Raw genomic sequence first — 22,775 nt, forward strand, 5'->3', positions numbered from 1 at the left:
AAATGTATAAATGGGCAACCACGAACACAACTTTGATACTGATGATGCAAGAATTCCTTGCAATTCTTTCAGGAATGCATTTTTGCCTTTGACTTCTATTTTGCTGAGGTGAGAGATGAGATATGGCTGGTAACAATCCTAAGAATCCTTTCTACCATGGTATTCCACTGATATGTTCAAGAACCAGTTGAGGATCCTTCATGTTAATAAGTATATCTAGTCCCACATTAGTTGCTGGAAAAGGATGGGAAAGAGCTGAGAACACCACTAGCCCTTAAGGATAGAAATATAGCAAGAAATACATTTTACCCCATTCTAATGAAACTTACTTTCTAATTTAGAAGCAGACATATAAAAAGATTTATTTGTTGTGTAAAATAAAGACAGAAGAAAAATATAGCAGAGATAAGTTTTATAATGAAGATTTTACTTTGAGAATCATCATCAAAGACTTCCTACAAAGCCTATGTTTGAGCTAAAATCAAAAGAATACATAGGGCCTTAACCAAGTAAAGGGAAGTGGAAGGGAAGCAGTAGTGGATTCAAAATTCCAAGCAGATGGAAAAGTACAAAGATAGTCTCAATGAAGGCATATGTGATGGAGCCTTCTGATAATTAAACATCAGTGATCAGACTCACATGTTTCATTTTATCATTGAATATTATTTACTTTAAAATGAATAAGCTTACAAACACCAAATATATTCTACATTATAGCAGAAAGTGAAAATCAACATTTGGAGAAGCTCTTCTAATTTTCTCTATGTTGAGACACCCAGATTTCAGCAATTGAAACAGTTAAGGTTTCCTGCCATCCAAGGAACTGGATTTAGTCAATTCTTCCTTACAAAGAAATACTGGTAATTATTTTAAGTCATAATATAATTATGAAACTTAAAAATACAAACTTGTAGAAAACAGCCCTTATCTGGACACATACCTAGAAAAAACAGATTTACATTAATTAAAGGATACATGTAGATTCAAGATGAATATCAACATATTGGAGTAGGCTTGTATAAAAATGAAAGAGGGAAAGAAGCAAGCGAAGAAAGGCCTTGAAGAACTAATAAAGGTGTATGTTATAAAATGATGAGTAAGGTAAATTTAATCTTTGCACTTTGGTTCTACAAATATGATGAAATTTAAAATGTTATCCTTGATAGAATATATATGAATGTGACATACTTGTGAAACTTGTTTGTAAATTGAATAATTGCCCTTGAGGTATTTATATTGTCTTGCATGTGAATCTCTACTATAAAGAGAGTAACAGTCGCTCAGTCATGTCTGATTCTTTGTGATCCCATGGACTGTAGCCCGCAGGGTTCCCCTGTCCTTGGGATTTTCTAAGCAGGACTACTGGAGTGGGTTGCCATTTCCTTTTCCAGGGGATTTTCCCAACCCAGGGATTGAACCTGGGTCTCCTGCTTTGCAGGCAGACTCTACCAACTGAACCAACAGGGAAGTCCCTACTATAGAGAAACCATAGCACTCAGAGATCAACTTTGCTTACACATAGATGGCAATTGTCAAGAGAAAATTATAGATGGAGAAGAAAGTCCAATCATATTTAAAATTTATGTTAATGATGTTGGCCTTTATTCTAAGACTCCTGAAAAGATATTACAGCACTTTAGGGAACAGTATTGGCATGATCATTTTTACAGTTTAGGGGATGTCAGGAGAAGAGGTAGATGGCAGTTTGTCATCAGAGAGACAATTGCAGGTTTGGAAAGGATGATGACTCTGGATCCAGAGAATTGTCAATGACTTCCAAAAATATTTTCAAAGTTTCTTTCACCCTTCCCTCTGATTGTAAAATTTCTGCAGATAGCATGTTTAGACATTAATGTTAACAAGAAACATAGTGGTAATATATTTAACAGAATATAGCCAAGGAATTATTTCTTTATTCCTAGAACTATGGCTGGAAGCATTTAGAACGTCAACTTTTTAATGAAACTTCTAAGCTTCACTAGCATGGTGCAAATTGAACACCTTAGCATTGTAGTGCCACATTTTCAACAGCTAGGTAGAGAAAGAATGGGAGAAGTCACTTTCAATGTAAATGATTATTACTTAATTTACAAAGAAATTAGTGCTAAGAAATCTTTAGAAGTTAATAGAATATCACTACTTGGCTAAGTCACACAACATAAAACCTGTAATGCAGAAAGCCATGCATTTTTCATGTAAGTACTTGGTTCACTTTATACTGTGAACAATGGTGAAGTCAAACCCAGAAACCTTAAAGCAACCACTTTATAAGCTTAAAGAACTCCAGTGAATTTCTAAAGCAGGCATTTTTTTTTTCACATACTAAATTATAGGAAGTTATATGAACAAGTGCCATATAATTATCTGGTTTTTGTATCTGAAAAAATTGTTCAGAGCCTGCTTTATAAACCTTTGTGGACTTTCTATCTAATCCAAATCTTCTGTTTTACTTTAAAATGTAATCACATGCTCTAGTTCAATTATTACAAACAACAGATGGTTCCCTATACCAAACAGGCAAGATAAAGCATAAAATAGTATTCTCAATCTTCACCAATCAAAAACTTTTCAACTAATGTTGGCAATGATAATCTCCACATAAGGAAAATGTAAAGTACCAATACTTCTTGCCAAGATTCAAATTGAGGGTTATGTACATAATTATTATTTGCTAATTTAGTTAGGCTACAATGTCCAGTTATTTGACAAAATGCTAATCTAGGTGTAGCTATGCAAGGTCATTTTGTATATGTGATTGAAGTCCATGATCAATTGACTTTAAATAGGGGGAAATACCCTAAATAGTTTGGGTAGGCCTGATTCAATCAATGGAAAGACCCTAAGAATATGCTAGTTAATGTTTAGGTTTTACCTTTTTGCCAGAGCACACTTGCCTTAGTAAATGGCAAGCAAATTTTAATTCATTCATGTTCAAATTAGGCTAATTAACAAATCCTACACATTCTTTATCCCTGTTTCCTATACCTCACTTCTGATAGCAAGTCATTTTTTCGTTGAAAATAATGTTAAATAATTTATATAAATAAGCAGAAAATTAATTAATTGGTAGGATAGAATAGATACCAAGATCTAGAGAATCCATATTTGCTAATCAGGCAAGAACCAAAGCAGAGCCAAATCCAAATAAGAGAAATGCTCGTTTACAGCAACTTATCTCTTCCCCTCACCACTACTGTTTTATGGCCTATGACTGCTTCTGGAATCAGAGCCCTTGATACCTGCCATTGGACCCCAACACACTAGGACAATATCCACTTTGCTGCTATTTCTAGATTCCAATCTGGTCTCTTCCAAAATCTTTAAGTAATCTTGCATTTTGTGACATTTATTCAAAAGTTAACTTTTCATTGGGAAGATAAAATTCAGTGATCTTAAGTCATATTTACTTTTCCTTGTTGCTAAGGAGATCAGAGAGGAGAAGACAATGGCACCCCACTCCACTACTCTTGCCTGGAAAATCCATGGACGAAGGACCCTGGTAGGCTGTAGTCCATGGGGTCGCTAAGAGTTGGACAATACTGAGCAACTTCACTTTCACTTTTTACCTTCATGCATTGGAGAAGGAAATGGCAACCCACTTCAGTATTCTTGCCTGGAGAATCCCAGGGACAGAGGAGCCTAATGGGCTGCTGTCTATGGGGTCACACAGAGTCGGACACGACTGAAGCGACTTAGCAGCAGCAGCAGCAAGGAGATCAGAGAAGGAAAATCTATTCTTCATTTGTCATATATGTATACATATATCTATATAAAATATATATATATATTTTATATTATATACTTTTTAGCATAGTTCATCTTTTGCCATGAATAATTTGTGTCTCTTTGAATTTAACAAATACAAGTTACTCTCTTACCTCTGATACACCAGTTGAATCATGCAAAATTTACTAGCAATGGTTTTACCTTCATGGAGTTTGCCATTTAGTCACCGGAGCAATAACATAAACATTCTAGAGTTCAATTTTATTGTCTGCTAAGTGAGGCAGTTTAATTATTATGCAAATCACTTACATCCTTTTTTCCATACTTCTGGGAGTGAAGTTGAGAGAATGGTGTTGAAAAGGAAAGACTTATTATTTGTTTTACCTTCCATAATAATATAGGAGACATAAAATCAGGAGACTAAGTAATAGCCAAATCTAGGTAGGAAGGAAAAATTCATTAAGTCAAACATGGAAGACTGAAATTGTTTCTAAAGCTGATTTTCACATCCAAGTTGTTGTTCAGTCTCTCAGTCATTTCCGACTCTTTGAGACTCCATGGACTACAACATACTAGGCTTCCCTGTCCTTCACTGTTTCTTGGAGTTTGTGCAAACTCATGTCCATTGAGTCAATGATGGCATCTAACCATCTCATCCTCTGTCATCCCCTTCTCTTCCTGCCTTCAATTTTTCCAAGGATCAGGGCCTTTTCCAATGAGTCAGCTCTGCCCTATCAGGTGGCCAAGTATTGGAGCTTTAGCTTCAGCATCAGTCCTTCTGATGAATATTCAAAACTGATTCCCTTTAGGGTTGTCTGGTTTGATCTCCTTGCTGTCCAAGTGATTCTCAAGAGTCTTCTCTAGCATCACAGTTTCAAAGCATCAATTCTTTGTTGTTCAGCTTCTTTATGGTCCAACATCCATATGGTCTCACATCCATACATGACTACTGGAAAAACCAATAGCTTTGACTATATGGACCTTTGTTGGTCTCTGATGTCTCTGCTTTCTAATATGCTGTCTAGGTTTGTCATAACTTTTCTTCCAAGGAGCAAGCATCTTTTAATTTCATGGCTGCAGTCACCATTGGCAGTGATTTTGGAGCCCAAGAAAATAAAGCCAAGCTGCTGCTGCTGCTGCTGCTAAGTCACATCAGTCGTGTCTAACTCAGTGAGACCCCATAAACGGCACCCCCCCCCCAGGCTCCTCTGTCACCGGGATTCTCCAGGCAAGAGTACTGGAGTGGTTTGCCATTTCCTTCTCCAGTGCATGAAAGTGAAAAGTGAAAATGAAGTCGCTCAGTCATGTCCCACTCTTTGCGACCACATAGTCTGTAGCCTACCAGGCTCCGCCATCCACGGGATTTCCCAGGCAAGAGTACTGGAGTGGGTTGGCATTGCCTTCTCCGAAAGCCAAATTAAGCATACAAAATCTAGAAGGAAATAAGGCCAGAGTCACAGAAGTAGGGTGGGTAAAGTACAGAGTAGTCCAGGGCAATTTCCTAAACAGGTGTTGTCTGTGTGACATTTATATAGAAGCACATGTGTGTGTACTTAGTTGCTAATGTCATGTCTGACTCTTTGCAACCATATAGACTGTAGCCCTCCAGGCTCCTCTGTCGCTGGGATTCTCCAGGCAAGAATATTGGAGTGGGTTGCTACCTTCCTGACCCAGAGATCAAACATACAACTCCTGTGCCTCCTGCACTGCAGGCAGATTATTTACCACTGAGCCTCTGGGGAAGCCCATATAGGGGGAATAACCAAGTCGAATTTAAAGAGCTTGAATATAATAAAATGGTCTGCAAAAGAACATAAAAACATGATATTTTTTTACCTCTAAAATTTTGTTCACATAGATTTCTTTGATGCAGTATCTGATGCAGATAAAGCATTTGGTTAAATAACAATAACAACTATTGTATTGTTATTATTAATACTACTTCCCTTTAGTCTCTAGCAGAGATCTCAGCTTAAATCTCTGCTATGCTAGGCTGGAAAACTCTGGAAAACTTTATTTTATGCAGTATGAATGGACTTCCTGAGAATAAATTTAACCTCAAAGAAGAAGGAACAAATCTCAATAAGCTTGATCAGGGAATAAAGATCTGTCTTCAGGGGTAAAGTTTAAAATAGTTTGGTGACTCTCAGTAGCATCTGTGTCCTATTCCAATAACTACTGCATTCATGTTTAGTCTTTCAGGGACTATCTTTAAAAAGGCAGGGATATGGGATTAGATAAACAGAAACAGAATGAAATAAAAAATCAACATAACATATTTATAATAAGGAAATAGTCATTGTGATGTAAATAGTACTTCTGATTAGTCTTCTAACAGACTTAACAGAAATTGTAAGAGATATTTTGATCTACCTCTTAATGGAACACAGTTGATGTTTGGCACTGAGAAGTCTATGGCCTACACTGAAACAGGAGGACATGACAATTTTCCAGTGGGTCCTGGAGGAAAATATTGATTCAGCAGCTGTATCCTTCAAGACATAATGGAATTCCGTGTAAGACAAACTCTGAGGCCTTCATAAATATTTGCTATTCTGCATAAGCAGATGGGGAAAAGAACCAGAAGGATAGGGATTTGAATTTTTATAGTTGCTATAGATTCACTATACCCATCAGTTCAGTTCAGTTCAGTTCAGTCACTCAGTCGTGTCCGACTCCTTGTGACCCCATGAATCGCAGCACACCAGGCCTCCCTGTCCATCACCAACTCCCAGAGTTCACTCAAACTCACGTCCATCGAGTTGGTGATGCTATCCAGCCATCTCATCCTCTGTCATCCCCTTCTCCCCCTGCCCCCAACCCTCCCAGCATCAGAGTCTTTTCCAAGGAGTCAACTCTTTGCATGAGGAGGCCAAAGTATTGAAGTTCCAGCTTTAGCATCATTCCTTCCAAAGAACACCCAGGGCTGATTTCCTTCAGAATGGACTGGTTGGATCTCCTTGCAGTCCAAGGGACTCTCAAGAGTCTTCTCCAACACCACAGTTCAAAAGCATCAATTCTTCAGGGCTCAGCTTCCTTCACAGTCCAACTCTCACATCCATATATAACCATAGGAAAAACCATAGCCTTGACTAGACAGACCTTTGTTGGCAAAGTAATGTCTCTGCTTTTCAATAAGCTATCTATATTGGTCATAACTTTCCTTCCAAGGAGTAAGCGCCTTTTAATTTCATGGCTGCAATCACCATCTGTAGTGATTTTGGAGCCCAAAAAAATAAAGTCTGACACTGTTTCCACTGTTTCCCCATCTATTTCCCATGAAGTGATGGGACCAGATGCCATGATCTTTGTTTTCTGAATGTTGAGCTTTAAGCCAACTTTTTCACTCTCTTCATTCACTTTCATCAAGAGGCTTTTTAGTTCCTCTTCACTTTCTGCCATAAGGGTGGTGTCATCTGCATATCTGAGGTTATTGATATTTCTTCCAGAAATCTTGATTTCAGCTTGTGCTTCTTCCAGCCCGGCATTTCTCATGATATACTCTGCATAGAAGTTAAATAAGCAGGGTGACAATATACAGCCTTGATGTACTCCTTTTCCTATTTGGAACCAGTCTGTTGTTCCATGTCCAGTTCTAATTGTTGCTTCCATAGGCTGCTTTATATGACCACTAAAATTATTTGAATCAAAAATATTTTAGAAAAAGGCATTGGCATGTTTATACATAAGTGTATTTGCAAATAAGAATTGGGTTAAGAGGAACTGGTGGCAATGTGTACCATCAATTTCCATAGATTAGATTCACAAATCTCTTGATTCTATAATCTAAATACACAGTATATTATCATCAAAGTTAAATTCCTTATAAATTCTAGATTCAAAGGAGATTTTAAAAATGATCTAAACTAAATATTGAGTGACCTTTATTCAAAAACTGTGGGACACTTTCATTTAAGGAATTTTTATCCACTTTTGACAGATTAGTCTTTGCCTTCTTCTGCCCTCTTTCATTCCTCTAATTATTCAAGATTTATTGTTTCTTTGATATTAAACTTTATTTATCTTATTCTCCTTCACTTATCTTTTTAAACCTTTTCAGTCTTTCCCTTTTCCTATCCTATTCTTGTTTACTATTCACAAATATACCCTTGCGCTTCCCAAATATCTGTGCCAAAAATATTTCTAAGTACCCACAGGGTTTGCTCATAAAAATGAATTAAAGTACTTAGTGAAATCCTGTACTGTAGTCTTTTATCATCTATACAGTAAGTGGTAGAAAGCATAGTTAATAAGTAAATATCAGTTTTCCACAATTTAAAAAATATTATAGTTTTACCTGAACATTTCTTAAATGAATAAATGATAAATACATGAAAATCCTCTAAAGTTCTAGTAGATTTATATCTGTCCTTTTTTAAACTGCATTAAAACCCCTCAAAATGAAATTTCATCATGACAAGTTTTTCCTTTCTTCAGGAAACAAAATGCTTTGTTCATACTGTGTATGAATAGATATAACTGGCTTATCCCACCAGCTTGTGGGGCATGTTAAATGAAAACAATGCCAGCACCCACATAAGTGGGTTGTAGCAAGCACTGATGATATTACTGTCAAGTCCATATCACAGCCCGTGCAACACAGTAAGTGTGAAGGACATGTGATGACTATTCTAATACTGCTTTATCATGTGAAAACTGAGACTTAGGCTTGCTTATGGCAAATAACTATTAAGGGATTTAAAACCAGATATAACCAACTCTACAATCAATGTTCTTAACCAATGCACATTCAGCATTCCCTTTCCTGGTCTTATTTGTCCTTCAAATAGTTAGACACTTCTCATGTGACGTGGAAGAAAACTGGAAAAAAAAAAAAACAATAATGGTCATTTGCCCTACTTTAATTTCATTTATAATTCACTTACTGCTTCCCAATTAGATATTCACCCCTCACAATGGTAGACAAAAGTGTGCATATAAGAATTTTTTTTATCATTTTTAAAATTTTATTTTATTTTTAAACTTTACATAATTATATTAGTTTTGCCAAGCATCAAAATGAATCCACCACAGATATACATGTGTTCCCCATCCTGAACCCTCCTCCCTCCTCCCTCCCCATACCATCCCTCTGGGTCGTCCCAGTGCACTAGCCCCAAGCATCCAGTATCGTGCATCGAACCTGGACTGGCATCTCATTTCATACATGATATTTTACATGTTTCAATGCCATTCTCCCAAATCTTCCCACCCTCTCCCTCTCCCACAGAGTCCATAAGACTGTTCTATACATCAGTGTCTCTTTTGCTGTCTCGTATACAGGGTTATTGTTACCCTCTTTCTAAATTCCATATATATGCATTAGTATACTGTATTGGTGTTTTTCCTTCTGGCTTACTTCACTCTGTATAATAGGCTCCAGTTTCATCCACCTCATTCTGCATATAAGAATTTCATTTTTGTGAGTGGAGTTGGACAGAAAAAGCATAACTAGAGTTCTCCTTAGAAGTTATGGCTTATGAGTAGTGTTTGGCATATGGGAAGTATGCAAACTTATTTTCATTTTAAATGACCAACCACAGCATAGCATGGTATGAGTATAATAATATTCAATAATTCTGTTGATAAAACATAATGAGACTTTAATATAAAGTTAAGGATTTGAATTTTATAAGGTAAGCAAAAGCAAATGAATACTATTTTTGGTAAGAGAGAAACAAAATTTCTTTTGGCATAAGCAAACTTGTTAAATGAAAATAGAATTGAAATGTTCCTAAACTGTTTTCAATCTATACTCTGCTTATGTGAAGTGGCTCTCTGCCAAGAGGTTCAACATTGGTAAATTATATATGAGATTCAAAAAGTCATATTGCCAACTAAATATTTGTATTTGGGAAAACTAAGGTGAGAAGTTGTCAAGAGAGTGATCTCAGCATGCTCCATGGTGATTTGACTAGAATATTTTTTTCTTAACATTCTTACATTCTTAGGAAAGTTTTACACACTTAGAAAGACCAAAGAATATGCTATATTGGCCTTAAATTCCATACAAATTGACTAATTATAAGCATTTTTCATGAAAATACTTCCTTGTCTAGAAGGGTAAAACCATTTATAGCACAGACATTCATTGTGAATTTTATGTATTTTATGCTACTTATTCGTTCATAAACCCACTTTCTGAATTTTCACCAGCTGATGATGGTAGGTTGGCAGGATTCTACCTTTGAAGTAATTTTTTCCTCAGTATTTTTTAATATATTTAACAAGCAGATCTGCTGTAATGAGGGGGACAGGATAGAAAGAAAAAAATGTGAATCTGGACTATTATTAATATTCAGTATTGGCAGCTATTAAATTACTCATGATATTCATTTTTTACATACAGATGGGCTGCACATTAAATATAGGGAGGAACAGAGCCCAAGGACTATGAGTTAAACATAAGTTGTCAGTCAATAATACTTCCCAAGTATCCAGTATGCACAAAAGTCTCCCTTATATGCTAAGGAAAATTTTAAGTGAGCAAATCAGTTACAAGAGGATGCAGCACAATGGTAGGGGAATGGCAAAGACAAAAATGCTACCTGAAAAATCAGTGCCCCAAAGCTTGAAACAGTTTATCTATTCCCAGGTTTATTTCTTACTAGTTCTCTCTTTTACTCTGCTTTCAATTTATGCTATATGTAAGACATGAAATTTCCTCAATACATATGCCCTCTCTCACTTTCAACCTGCAGCATGTGCTTGTGACTGTAAATGATTTGTCTTTTATTCACATCCTATGTCAGACTGAATGAGTCTGTGTTCAAGAAATCTCCCTGTATTTTTCTCTTGACTATATTAATTGCCCTTCTGTTTTTCCATTGCTTCGACACTTATCTCTAACAAAATTCTCGACTTGTATATTCAAACAGTAACTTTTTCCATTAGATTATAACCTCAGCTATCATTTCCCACTAGATTATAGGCTTTTTGTCTTGTGGATAAAAATATTTTATATTTTAGTTGCTAGAATACTGTCTGGTATGTCATATTAACTTAAAAGCAATTCTGTATGTTGAATTTGGAAGTGGCTGAACTGACAGTGAAAATGCTCAAGTCTGTGCTCCATTATTAGTTAACTAACAAATAATAGATAAGCCATACATTCATTTCAAATCTACAACTAGAATTACATCTATTTTACAAATTCATGATAAGCATTATATGAGATAGCAATGGGAAAGTGCCTTGTTAACTGTAAAGTAACATATTTAATTAATATTAATTTAACTTCAAATCAAATAAAGTTGTTTATCTGAATCCATATATCTTGTCCATATATTGAATCTATATATTTTCAGTTGTTTATCTGAATCCACTGCTTGTTATCCTCAACAAGAAACTGAAGAAACAACCTGAATTAATTGAGAGCGATATTATTTGAGAATAATCTAAAAATAAGAAAAAGGGAATAGATGTTCATACATGGAATATGAAATTATATGAAATAATGAACTCATGAAATGAAAGTAGAGGGATAAAAATAGAGATCTTAAAGTGATTCTTTATCAGAAACTCACATTACAAAAATAGTCTCAGAGGACTCTTAAGAAAAACTCAAAAAGTAAACAACAATAGAGAGCAAATGTTGAGAGAGCTATGTCTATGCTGTTTCAAAGGTTTAAGAGAGAAAAGGTTGCCAAATTTGAAAAGGAGAAATTCATAGGATAGTAAATAACATCTTTAGTAAAATCTATTCAAGAGCTGCCATTTTAAATAGCATTTAATTTACTTCTGTTACCAAGCAATTTGGCAGTCTTTCACCAGGTTGATTTGAAATAGAGTCCCTAAGAAACAAAAATCATTAAATAATACCTTGTAAATACGACAGTTACTGATAGAATAGTATGATTTTCATGCCTCTTGACCTTTGCCACTTTCCATCTAATTTCTTAAGTTTAGTAGCAAGATGATTATATTTTAAGCTCAGCTATTAATTTGTATACCCTTTTCAGTTCTGTTTCTGAATCTGTTTTGGCCACATAAGGAAAAAGTCACAGCTATGCTATTAATTCCCCTAATTAATAAACTTGATTTCCTCTTCAGCCTGTTATGGCATGCTCCATGCTGTTCATCTATATCAACTCTTCCTTCCAACCTACTTGCACAGAGCCTTGGTGGTTTGGGCAGCATGCCAAGATTTCCACAGCTTTAAAACCACATTAAAACACATTACAAACCCTTCTGCAAATCTCTGCATGAACACCACTGTGTCACAGTTGCATCTCTGCTTAACTTCTCCATACCTTTATTATCTTTCCATTTAGCTACAGAGTTCACTTCAGCCATAGCATCTCATGGTCCATATTTTCAAATTCTGTGATGTACCATGTGAAGCTGATCACAGAGGCTCAGCAACACCCCTGTCTGTATACACAGCCATCATTCCCTCGTTCCTTAATAATTCCATTGACTATCTTTTCACTGCATTTGTTCCAAATATTTATTTTCTTGTTTCAAAATTTGCAATGCACTTCTTATAGTTTTCCTCATGAAAATCTTGTAATCTGTAATTTCCTCCCACCCATCCCTAGCCTTCTACTAATTATTCATATATTAGTAAATGAAATTTCTCCCCTGTAACTTCTATTGCCTTCACCAGTCTTATTACTCTCTATCTCATTATCTCTCCATATTCAAGCTTGGCTGAAAGCAGAATGTTATTCTTGCTTGACTTTTCATTCTCTCCTTCATTCTCTCCTTCTCCTTCCCTTTAATCCAATTACAGAGGAAAATATCATTGATCCTTTCTGTCTTATAATGTGAATCTCAAAGGACTAACTCATGCATCATAGATCAAAGTGATAAATGTTGTTTCTCTTGGTGTTAGACCCACTCCAAGAGATCATTTTTACAAATGGAGTTGTTATTACTGGTACAGCAATATCTGATGTGCACAAATTTGGGGGAAATTTTTTACCTAAAATATTTCTATCTCTATCTTTATGTATAATTTTTATATCTATAAGGTATGGTTAGCACAGCTGAAGTTCACATAAGACTGCCCTAAACCTTGAACTTCCCAGATGGCTCAGCAGGTGAAGACTCTGCCTGCAATTCAGAAGATACAGGGGAGATACAGGTTTGATCTCTGGGTGAGGAAGATTCTCTGGAGAAGGAAATGGCAAAACACTTCACTATTTCTTGCCTGAAAAGTCCAATGGAAAGAGGAGCCCAGTGGGTTACAGTTCATGGGGTCGCAAAGAGTCTAACACAACTGAATAACTAAGCAAACAATAATACAAATCTTGAAGCAATAGCATTTATTGATATCATCAGATTTTATCATATGGTAAGTACAAGCTAACGTATATTTTGCTTGGGCTTTATTACTCTGTTGGTCCTTCCATCTTTTCATTTATAAAAGGACAAAAGACAATTATATTTTATATGTGTGGATATACAAACACATATATGCTATAACTGAACAGTGGTAAAGTACAGAGGAAAATAAATTGAAATTACTATATTCAGTACAGTTGCTCAGTCATGTCCGACTCTTTGTGACCCCATTAACTGCAGCAACCAGGCCTCCCTGTCCATCACCAACTCCCGGAGTTCACCCAGACTCACGTCCATCGAGTCGGTGAAGCCATCCAGCCACCTCATCCTCTGTTGTCCCTTTTTCCTCCTGCCCCCAATCCTCCCAGCATCAGAGTCTTTTCCAAAGAGTCAACTTTTCACATGAGGTGGCCAAAGTACTGAAGTTTCAGCTTTAGCATCATTCCTTCCAAAGAACACCTGGGGCTGATCTCCTTTAGAATGGACAGGTTGGATCTGCTTGCCATCCAAGGGACTCTCAAGAGTCTTCTCCAACACCACAGTTCAAAAGCATCAATTCTTTGGCACTCCTCTTTCTTCACAGTTCAAATCTCACATCCATACATGACCACAGGTAAAACCATAGCCTTGACTAGACGGACCTTTGTTGGCAAAGTAATGTCTCTGCTTTTGAATATGAAATCTAGGTTGGTCATAACTTTCCTTCCAAGGAGTAAGCATCTTTTAATTTCATGGCTGCAATCACCATCTGCAGTGATTTTGGAGCCCAACAAAATAAAGTCTGACACTGTTTCCACTGTTTCCCCATCTATTTCCCATGGAGTGATGGGACCAGATGCCATGATCTTCATTTTCTGAATGTTGAGCTTTAAGCCAACTTTTTCACTCTCTTCATTCACTTTCATCAAGAGGCTTTTGAGTTCCTCTTCACTTTCTGCCATAAGGGTGGTGTCATCTGCATATCTGAGGTTATTGATATTTTTCCCAGCAATCTTGATTCCAGCTTGTGCTTCTTCCAACACAGTGTTTCTCATGATGTACTCTGCATATAAGTTAAATAAGCAGGGTGACAATATACAGCCTTGATGTACTCCTTTTCCTATTTGGAACCAGTCTGTTGTTCCATGTCCAGTTCTAACTGTTGCTTCCTGACCTACATATAGGTTTCTCAAGAGGCAGATCAGGTGGTCTGGTATTCTCATCTCTTTCAGAATTTTCCACAGTCTATTGTGATCCACACAGTCAAAGGCTTTGGCATAGTCAATAAAGCAGAAATCGATGTTTTTCTGGAACTCTCTTTCCTTTTCAGTGATCCAGAGGATGTTGGCAATTTGATCTCTGGTTCCTCTGCCTTTTCTAAAACCAGCTTGAACATCAGGAAGTTCACGGTTCACATATTGCTGAAGCCTGGCTTGGAGAATTTTGAGCATTAGTTTATTAGCGTGCAAAATGAGTGCAATTGTGTGGTAGTTTGAGCATTCTTTGGCATTGCCTTTCTTTGGGATTGGAATGAAAACTGACCTTTTCCAGTCCTGTGGCCACTGCCGAGTTTTCCAAATTTGCTGGCATATTGAGTGCAGCACTTTCACAGCATCATCTTTCAGGATTTGAATGGCTCAACTGGAATTCCATCACCTCCACTAGCTTTGTTCATAGTGATGCTTCCTGAGGACCACTTGACTTCACATTCCAGGATGTCTGGCTCTAGGTGAGTGATCACACCATGGTGATTATCTTGGTCATGAAGATCTTTTTTTGTACAGTTCTTCTGTGTATTCTTGCCACCTATTCTTAATATCTTGGCACTTATTAGGTAGCACGTCCTGTGCACAGAACTTTAAAATGTATCATTTCTTGTAGTGTCATAAGAGAGGCAGCCTACCTGGCTCGTCTGTCCAAGGGATTTTCCAGGCAAGAGTACTGGAGTTGGTTGCCATTTCCTTCTCCAGGGGATCTTTCCAACCCAAGGATCAAAACCAGGTCTCCTGCATTGTGGGCAGATGTCTTACGGTCTAAGCCACCAGGGAAGCCCTAGAGAGGTATTACTTTCACCCTAATATACCTAAAGAGAAAAGCCAATATTCAGAATCTAAACATTTTGTTCAAATTTGTGCTGCTAATAGGAGACCCAAATATGAATGCAACTCACATCTCCTGACTGCAGAATGGTAACAGAGAACAAACCTGACTCCATGCTTGAGCTATTTCTTTAACTTTAACCTTTGCACTCTCTTACTGTGCTTAGTCATGCTGGCTCTGAACCTTTGTAAAAGAATGCTGCCTGTAGTCTGAAATATACATACAATCCCATTCTCAAGGTTCTGCCTCCCAGGTTTGACTTCTAAAGTTATAACACTTTTCACTCTTATAGACTGTAAAAGTGACAGAACAAAAATATTATTTGTCTTGTTGAAGGTTTATAGGAACATTGTCATTGGATGGACCTACCTAGACAGCTGCAAGAATCTAGGATTCAAGCACCAAGAGGTTTTCAACAACTAGGCATGCCCCTTCCTTTTTAGTATAAAGTGAAAGCGAAAGTCACTCAGTGGTGTCCAACTCTTTGCGACCCCATGGACTAAACAGTCCGTTGAATTCTCCAAGCCAGAATACTGGAGCGAATGGCCTTTCCCTTCTCCAGGGTATCTTCCCAACCCAGGGATCCAACCCAGGTCTCCAACATCACAGGTAGATTCTTTACCAGCTGAGCCATAAGGGAAGCCCAAGAATACTAGAGTGGGTAGCCTATCCCTTCTCCAGCGGAACTTCCTGACTCAGGAATCAAATCAGGGTCTCCTGAATTTCAGGTGGATTCTTTACCACTGAGCTATGAGGGAAGCCCTTTAGTATAAAAGAAACCTGAATTCTATCTTGGGTAAGATTTTGTGTGTGTGTGATGTTCTTCATCTTTTCTATCTGCTGGCTTTCCAAATAAATTCCTCACTATTCCTTACCTCAACATCTCGTTCTTCAATTTATTGGTCTGTTGTGAAGCAAGCAGTACAAGCTGTGACCCAGTAACTGATTCTAAACCCTTATCTAAACTCAATTAATAAAACTTCAGAATTAAATTATCTTTTGTTAGGTCTTAAAGGATAAATAGAATTGTGACATATAGAGATGGTCAAAAAGTTCTATTAAAATTAAGGAGCAAATTAAGTGTCTCTTAAAGGGGACTCTCATTCCCAACATATACATCATAAAAGTTAAAGAGACACTCCACTTCATTTTTCAGATTTATAATAATTAGATAAAGGCTAAAATTGGGAATATAAAAATGATCAACATTCCTACACAAGAGAAATATATAACCCATTGCTTTTATTGAGAATATGGAACTAAGGGACCTTGTAAACTGAGTTCAAGGTACTGTACTTAAGCACAATTGTGAGCACAACATAAGAACAAAGTAAGCAGCATATATTTGATTCATGGGCACATTCACAGACTGGCAACTAGGAAGGAAACCAGGTAGCCTTTTTGCTAGCAAAATATATCAGAAATATGCTGGAACATACAACTCACAATAATTTTGAATATAGTAATTTTAAACAGGGCATTTAATGGCTTATAAATTTCTTAAATGGTGAGAAATACAGAACAATTGTTGTCTTTATCCCCATTTTTGGAGGGGAAAGTAAAACTGAGAAGTGACTTGTCACAGTGAATCAGGGAGAGGCTGGAATGCCAGTTCTGGTTGAGGAAAATCACAACAGCAGGAGCACCATGGGTGCATGGGGACTCAGTTGCTGAATTGTGTCTGATTCTTTGCGACCCCATGAAGTGTGTGGAAATGCCTCTCTCATTTTCACAGATATGCATTCAACATTTGAGTTCAACCAGCCCATACTCCATAGGGGTCTACATTGATCTGACCCCAATACAGTACTCTCTACTGTTAACTGATCCTTCAGAACAGAAATATTCTGATGGTGCCCTTTTTTGCCCTTTTCTTTTTCTGACAACTTAGGAACCAGTCAGCTCACTGAATGATGGGCGTTTTGGTATCACCTGGCGTATGTGCTCTCTGCCTCACATTTTCACACAGCTTGAAGTACAAAACATACTCATAGTGAAGGGAGAATTGAGAACTTCAGTAAGGAAAGACTTCCCACTGTTCCCTCCTCTTAACATGTATCTTTTAAATTTTAAGGATAGAATGTAGCTTGCCAGATGTTGTAGTTTGTAAGATTAAAAGCCATGAAAGAAAGGTTAGAAAAATGAGACTTAATATAAAAACAAATCTTTGAAAAAGCAAACTGACACTTGAGTCAGATCTTGGAATCTTGAATGTCACAGTGGCTCATCACATTGTACTTTGCCCTTTGCGTTTCACTTCCAACACTGTTCTCAGGGTACTCTGGATTCAATCAGGACATAGCAATTAGCCTTTATGAAACATTCAGTTATTCAACTCTTAATGCTCAGAACACCTTTAAGAAATCTTTTCATTACAGGCACACAATTCCCAAGCAAGAGAGTAACTCATTTCCTCCGTCTAAAACACTGTGCTAAAGGTCTCAGCTTCAGAGATTTGCAAACAGTGGTTTAAATAACACCACAGGAAAGTTCTTGTAAGTGTCTGAAGCTCCATGTCTATCTAAGGGATGGGTTTCTTTGTGTGTAACTTCTGAGTTATTCATTCCACTTATACTAAGCCCTTTTTATTAAATCAATGCCTTTTACTATGACTTTGATACAGAGGATTCCTCTTTTGTTATTTAGACCTGGAGGCTTCAAGTCTATTCATCATTTTAATTTGTTAACTAGGATAGAGTACAAGATGAGTCGTTTGAAAGCTTCTGATATGTGATGACCGCGTAATATAGGCTGGGGGAAATCATTTTAGTCTCCTTTTTTTCCTCAAAACATTATTCCATTGTCCTATAGACTAGGCTATAGGGAACAATCCTCAGCTGGCAGGGAATGAATGAGATGACCTTAATGGAGTTCTTTCATATCCAACGTCTATGACTCTTTAATTCAGTTATCCTCCAGGCATGGAAGAGCTTTCCATCATTACTGCTAAACTAACTACCACTGTGACTTCAAAAAAGTCTCTCAAGATGTGCTCCACTTTTCTGTCTTGCTTGAACTTATGCTTCCTGTCACTGGCTGCCACTGGTGATACAGCTTTTCATCCCTGCCAAAATCACTTCCTGGTGTTCCTCCAGATTGGTATTGAGAAACTTGAAAAAAATGTCTCTATCCATGACAGATGTGAAAACATTTGTTCCCCATTTTATGACAGGTACATTTCTAGCACCACTCATTACTGCATATTTATTTAGGTTAATATTCTAGAGTTAGAAGCCAAGTAGTTTATATGTATAATTTATATGTAATCTTCTGCTTCTCCTGTTATTTGAATTTCAAGTTTACTGCCTTATGAATGTTTATAATCTTGAATAAGCAGGCTCTAGGCAAAACACACTCTGATGCTGTCTTCTCTGAACCAACAGTAAAGATTTGCCAATGAAGTGACTTTAGATAAAATGGGAAAGATTTAAAGAAACAAAGAAAGGATAAGTGCACTCATATATCATACCTCTTACTCGTGGACTTCAGGTGGTATTAAATATCTAAGATTTCATGTATAGAGTTTGTAAACTGTACACATGCAGTTATATACTTGGCTGAGTCAACACACACACACACACACAAACATACATAGACAAATTATCAAGATATTAGCAGTTCTGTTGCCAAAACTCTGCCTCTGTTTACTGGTGCTGTAAAGAAACATGGAGACAGATTTTTTAATGAAGTAGAAAAGAATAATAAGCAAAGGGGACCACAGAAGACTAATGCCCTTAAGACTGTGTGACTACTCCTGGAATAGGTAGTGAGGAGTTTTATAGCGTTCAAGGAGCAGGGCGTGACCAACTTACAGACAATTCTAGGATTGGTTGGCATCAAAGTGAAGTCTCAAGCATCATGGACTTTCTGATTTCAATCTGTCCAGTATCTACATTCTTGTAGTCGGCAGTTTTATCTGAAGAGGGGTCTGCTTCCTGTAAAAACAACTTAAGAATATGTGTCAGGTCTTTATCTATATCCTTCATGGAACTTTGAGTTTGGTGATTCTGCTATGTGGGAGAACTATAGTCTAAATTGTTACCATCCCTGACCCAACAGCTGTTCTTTGTTTCTGTATCTTCACATTTGCCAATCATTAGTTCTTGAGTCAGCATTTTACTTCAGAAGACAGGGAAACGAGGGCTTGTACACAGTTTCAGGTAGAAATCTATATGGATGTGGACTTTAAATAAAATTGTTTGCAAATAGAGAGGTAGTTAATTTATTACTAGATTTAAAAAACAATTTGCAGTTAGAGTAGATTGATATAGGCCAGATTACTGAACCATTCTTTTAAAAAAAAATTGAACACTTTTTTTATGTCTATGTTGAATTTGTTACAATATTGCTTCTGTTTTGTGTTTTTCATTGCAAGATGTGAGGCATGTGGGATATTAGATCCCTGACCCAGGATCAAACCTGCAGCCCTGCATTGGAAGGTGGATTTTTTTTTCTTTTTAATTTATTTATTCTAATTGGAGGCTAATTGCTTTACAATATTGTGGCGGTTTTTGCCATACATCGACATGAATCTGCCATGGGTGTACATGTGTCTCACCATCCTGAACCCACCTCCCAATTCCTTCCTCACCCCATCCCTCTGGGTTGTCCTAGAGCACCAACTTTGAGTGTGCTTTCTCATGCTGGAAGGTGGATTCTCAGCCACTTGTTCTTGTTCAGTCACTAAGTTATGTCCGACCCTTGCAACCCCATGAAGTGCAGCATTCCAAGATTCCCTGTCTTTCACCATCTCCCAGAGTTTGCTCAAACTCATATCCATTGAGTCAGTGATGCCATCCAACTGTCTCATCTGCTATTGACCCTTCTCCTCCTGCCCTCAATCTTTCCCAGCATCAGGGTCTTTTCGAATGAGTTGGCTCTTCTCATCAGGTGGCCAAAGTATTGGAGCTTCAGTTTCATCATCAGTCCTTCAATGAATATTCAGAGTTGATTTCCTTTAGGATTGATTTGCTGTCAAGTTAATATCCTTGCTGTCCAAGGAAATGTCAAGAGTCTTCTCCAGCACCACAATTCAAAAGCAACCATTCTTCCATGCTTAGCTTTCCTTATGGTCCAACTGTCACATCCATACATGACGACTGGAAAAACCATAGCTCTGACTACACAGACCTTTGTTGGCAAAGTGATATCTCTGCTTTTTAATTCACTGTCCATGTCTGTCATAGCTTCTCTTCCAAGCAGCAAGTGTCTTTTAATTTCATGGCTGTAGTCACTGCAGTGTTTTGGGAGCCCAAGAAAATAAAATTGGTCACTGCTTCCACTCTTTCCCCATCTATTTGCCATGAAGTGATGGGACTGGATGCCATGATCTTAGTGAAGTGGTATCATCTGCATATCTGAAGTTGTTGATATTTCTCCCAGCAATCTTGATTCCACTGACCACCAGAGAAATCCCTTGAACCATTCTTGAGAATAATTGTCTTTCAAGGACTTGTAATCAGCAGGTAGTAAATTTCTTTCCAATCCTTCATCTTATCAATGTGCTGTATGAACAGAAGGTATGGCTAAAAACTCAGAAGAAAATATGTGCCTGGGTTCCATCAACAAGTGTGGTATCTAAAACTGAATGTTTCCATTAATTATCTGCTTTAGCTAGTGTCCACCCAATTACTCAAGATTACTCTAGTCATCAATGTGCCTCAAGTGGAAATTTCAGTTTTCTCAAATATCATATTATGAAAGTAATACAATATTGTATGAGGTTTTATAGTATAGACTGTAAGAATGAAAATATAGACATTTATATACTTTCACATGTAGATGTAGGCATGAGGAGAGAGGGCTCTAAATTAGATAGATCGGTTCCTTCTTCTCACAAATTTTATGACTCTGGTCAATTAATCTTGATAAGTTTCAGTTTCCTCTGAGTGAAAGGGGAATTACCTCATAGGATCATGGATGTGGAATTTTTGGCAGAGTGAAGTACATGATGAAGGTTAATTTTTATTACATAATACATACAGTTGAGTTTAGCTTTGGAATTAAATGTTAAACTTCTCCTGTTCTAGAAACCTTAACCCAGACACATATTCCACTCCTTATGCCACCTCCCATGGTAAACACTTGAACACAAAAACCCCAACCCTCCAATCTGCTTGTCTGCTTGTAATTTCTCTCTTTCAGTTCTCTCTTTTTCTTTTAGATAGAGTGCCTTTGCTTGTATGTCAGTCTGATACGTTCTCCTTTCCCTCCATATATTTGACTGGCCAATTCCTATTATGCTTCAAGATTCATTTTAGGTATAACTTCTACTTGGAAGCCTTAATGAGAATCATCTCTTCCCTTGCATAGGATGTGGTAGAATTTCTTTCTCCTGATATTCTAAAACTATAAAATTGAATTCCACTTATCTATTAATGTATTTATTTCCAAGTGATCTCTCAACTAGTTGAATGGAAGAAAAAATAAGTGTTAGCATATACTTACTTTTATAAGTATTTCCGTAAGATTCCATTATTCTTTTCTGAATGAAAGGTTGAAAGAATGAGTAAACTGGTAAAAGTCTATGTTTTTACCAATAAACAAATTTATTTTTAGTTTTTTATACATTAAAATTTTTATGTTCTTTTCTATATGATTTATCACAGTATACTGAGTATAATTCCCTGTGGTACACCTTAGGGCCTTGTTGTTTATCTATTCTAATTGTAGTAGTCTGCATCTACCAACCAAAACTCCCCCAATCTTGGAAACCACAAGTGTGCTCTGTATGAGTCTGTTTCTCTTTTATAGATAGTTTAGAGGATTTCACATATAAGTGATATCATATGGTATGTGTTTCTTTTTCTAACTTACTTCACTTGATGTGTCCAACATAGCAGGTGAGAAAGACCCGAAATGGGGGTGATCGCAAAATGAAAAGACAGACACATATAATTTGGCAAGCAGGGAGTCAGGGGGCCCTCCTGCTCTCCGTGGCAGGAAGACAACATGGCTCATTTTTAGCCCACACTTTTATTGGCAGAAGTCACATGAGATCATTAAGAAATAGTTATACTAGGGAGTTTGATCAGTGCACCATAAGCAGGGAGTAAAGTTAAGGCTCTGCTGTTGATCAGGAATATATTGTTTTGTTTCCATGGAGATGGACACAGGGGCAGGCAGTGAAGCTGAGCAGAGAGCACTTCTCACCCCAAGAATGTCTGTTTTGCATGCTTACTAGCACAATCACAAGGGTGAGTTTGCCACACCCTTGAGTCATGGGGCAGGTTCTGGTCTCTGCTCCACCAGGCTGCAACATCACTTAGTATGATAATCTCAATTTGCATCCATGTTGTTGCAAATGAAATTATTTTGTCATTTTGTAGGGCAAAATTGTAGTCTGCTGTATATAGGTACCACATCTTATTTATCCATTCATCTGTCAATGGACATTTGTTTCCATGTCTTGGCGACTGTGAATTGTGCTTCTATGAATGTTCCTAACAATGGGATTGCTAGGCTATATGGTAATTTTATTTTTAGTTTTCTGTGGAACCTGCATAGTGTTTTCTATATTGGCTGTACCAACTACATTTCCACCAACAGGGTAGAAGGGCTCCCTTTTTCCATACCCTCGCCAGCATTTGGTATTTTTTAATGATGACCATTTTGACCATTGTAAGGCAGTACCACATTGTAGTTTTGATTTGCATTTCTCTAATAATTAGTGATGTTGAACA

This window comes from Bos grunniens, chromosome 15 (genome assembly GCF_055505025.1).
Source record: "Bos grunniens cultivar Pamir isolate PY7600 chromosome 15, Bosgru_T2T1.0, whole genome shotgun sequence".
NCBI classification, from domain to species: Eukaryota; Metazoa; Chordata; class Mammalia; order Artiodactyla; family Bovidae; genus Bos; species Bos grunniens.